This window comes from Lagenorhynchus albirostris, chromosome 14 (genome assembly GCF_949774975.1).
Source record: "Lagenorhynchus albirostris chromosome 14, mLagAlb1.1, whole genome shotgun sequence".
Taxonomy (NCBI): domain Eukaryota; kingdom Metazoa; phylum Chordata; class Mammalia; order Artiodactyla; family Delphinidae; genus Lagenorhynchus; species Lagenorhynchus albirostris.
In genome coordinates, this window is record NC_083108.1 from 15,821,817 (window position 1) to 15,824,509 (window position 2,693).

General features: G+C 49.6%; 1 long non-coding RNA gene across 1 annotated transcript in view; it reads right to left on the bottom strand.

Annotated features, from left to right (window-relative positions):
* The window catches only part of LOC132504249 (uncharacterized), a 6,408-nt gene extending 4,327 nt beyond the window's left edge, over positions 1-2,081 (bottom strand). The window contains exons 1-2 of the long non-coding RNA XR_009534807.1: positions 1,862-2,081; positions 1,571-1,776 (exon numbers count right to left, since the gene is read on the bottom strand). This is a non-coding gene — a long non-coding RNA (uncharacterized LOC132504249). The remainder of the gene's footprint in view (positions 1-1,570; positions 1,777-1,861) is intronic.
* Between the last annotated feature and the right edge of the window lie 612 nt (positions 2,082-2,693).

A 2,693-nucleotide genomic window follows, 5' to 3' on the forward strand; every position in this document is an offset into this window, starting at 1 on the left:
CCTTGTCTCCTAAACACCCATGGTACTTAGGATAAAATCCAATTCCCTTACGTGGTTTACACAGCTCTCCAAACTCTAACCCTTGCTTACCTCTCATGCCTCTTCTCAGACCCAAATCCCCCCCCATCGCAAGGTACACTCCCATTGTCCCTCAGGGCCTCACTGTAGGAAGAAAGTCTTTCTTGCATTGAAGACTTTTGCACCAGAGCACTGAGGTTCTCCACCTCTGGCTGGCTAACTCTTACCACTCATGTCATATCTTGGAGTGAAATCGAGCGGGGCCCTGTGGGGCTCCCAGGCACGGAGGCCTTTTTTTTGCTCCCCCGTTTCTTGTAGGGAAGACTCCAGCCTCCATGACCTTCCCTGAGTTCCAAAGGGCAGATTCTAACAATTGCTAATCAAGGGAGGAGCAGCGAAGAAATCATCTGAGGCGAGATTAAAGGGAGCAGAGAAGCTCATGGAGATTAGGAGAGCGACCACCTGAGACGACATTAAAGGAGGGCAGGCCCTGCTCACACCCTAATCTTGTCAGAGATCCCGCCCTTGAACCACTGTTATAAACCCCTCATCAAATCCTCTGGGGTTGGGACACATAGTTTTCCCTTTCAAGGCAGGAGCCCGTTCTGTGTCCCTTTGCTTGGAAAAGTAATGAAGCTATCCTTTTCTACTTCACTCAAAACTGTCTCCGAGATTTGATTCTGCACTGGTGCAGAGAGGCTGAGCTTTTAGCATCAGGAGCCCACATCCTCTGGGGAGCCTCGGAGACCTTGTCACTGATGTTGGTCCTCTAGCTAAGCACTCCAGGAACACCCTGTATTTCTCCAGTGGTTGCGTTTATTCCCCAGCATGGGGGTTTCTTGTTTGTCTCTATCCCTCAAGGACTGTAGGCTCCAAGGGGGCAGGACCGCTATCTGGTTCAGCATTATATCCCCAAAGAGTAGCAAAGTGCCTGGCACATGGCAGGCGGCCCCAGTAATCAAAGGTAATATTTATTCATTCACTCATTCAATACATTTATTAAATGTTACTATCCACCATACACTATGGTACTCAAGATTTTCTCATTTAATCCTTCAAGGATGACTTCATTTATTCTTCTTAACTTACCGAACAACCTAGTTCATAGATTAGGAAAGTGAGATGTAGTTTCTAATGTTTATTAAAAAAAAAAAAGTGCCCAAGGTCCCAGTAGATACCAGGATGGAAGAATGGATGGGCCCCGGTCAGGGTTCGAGGTCACCAGACTGGAGTACCCCTGAAAGAACTCGGAACTAGGGTTAAAAGTCCTCCTTTTAGATGCACTATTTAAAAAATCTAATATGAAAGGCCTGAGATAGGTAAAGTCGCTTAAGAGACAAAGCCTGCCAAGGCCAGACTAGCCTGTAATCTAATTGACTGTATTAGCATATCTAAAGAAAGAATGTGTCAATCCTGGGGGGAATAAACTCCAGTCGGATTCCAGCTTTGACAGCGCCGGACCCAAAACCTCCCCTGGCGGTAGGTGCCAGCGAATGTGGCAGGTGTAGCCCGCGCGGAAAGGATGCACCGGGCAGCTGAATCACGCGCTTACCTCCCCCGCTCTGGTTCCCAGCGAGCCTGCACTCCGCGTGCAATTCCGCTTCCGCCTGCAGGGAGAAGCTAATAATAGCTCCCATATGTGGGTCTGCATCCTGTGCTAGGCGTCTTGCTACACTTCTTGTTGCATTTCGGCCTCACACAGCCTATCTTCCAGCCGAGGAACCCATGCTAGAGGGCTTGCCCCAGGTCAAACTGCAGCTATGGAAAAAGAAAGAGCCGAGATTTGGAGCCGGGCTCGCTCAGCTCCAGGGCACAAGATCACCTGCCTCTCCCTTGCACGTACCGCCCACACGAGCATGCCTGGACCAAGGAGAGCTCTATTTCTCTTGGTAGAAAAGAACTGAGTTGGCATGCGGGTTTATGCCTTATGCGGGACTGGTTCCGTGTGTCTTTCCTGAGAAACCAGTCCAGCTCAGTTTGTTGAGGTGGAACCTTCTACCCTTTCGGAGTCCTCCTCCTCCGCCCCCAGCTCCTCCGGCCCATTGAACAACTCAGCATCACGCACCCATGCTTTTCCTGCCTCCTGCGGACACAGGAGGGAAGGGGGCAGGGCACAACCTTTGAAACAATGACATAGCCTGAGGACATGACGTAAACGGATTAGAACCAAATGGGTCCAAGATGGTGGAAAACTTGACTTCCACTAGACCTTGAGCCTCAGTAGACGCTCATTGTAACACATCAGCAAGCTAAATGACACATCCACAGGCGCCATGACAGTTCTAGGGCGACCGTAAGGATCAAAAAGTGGGCGGTGGCCTAATTCCGGGAAATCCCCGCCCCTTCCTGAAATAGCTGGAATACTCCTCCCACTCATTAGCCTATGAAATTACCCACCCCTATAAAAACTGACAACCCAAGACCCTGGTGCCTTTCTCACCTTCTGAGATGGCCCACAGTCTGTGGAGTGTGTTTTTCTCTAAGTATATCCACTTCTTACCTATCACTTTGTCTCTCACTGAATTCTTTCTGTGATGAGACATCAAGAACCTGAGCTTCATTAAGTCCTGAAACCACTCAGCCACGTGGGTTCAAGTCCCAATCTGGGTTTTGGCCAAGACTCGAACCTGGCCAAAACCCACAGTATTCCAACTGAGATCACACCCCTGGTTTCA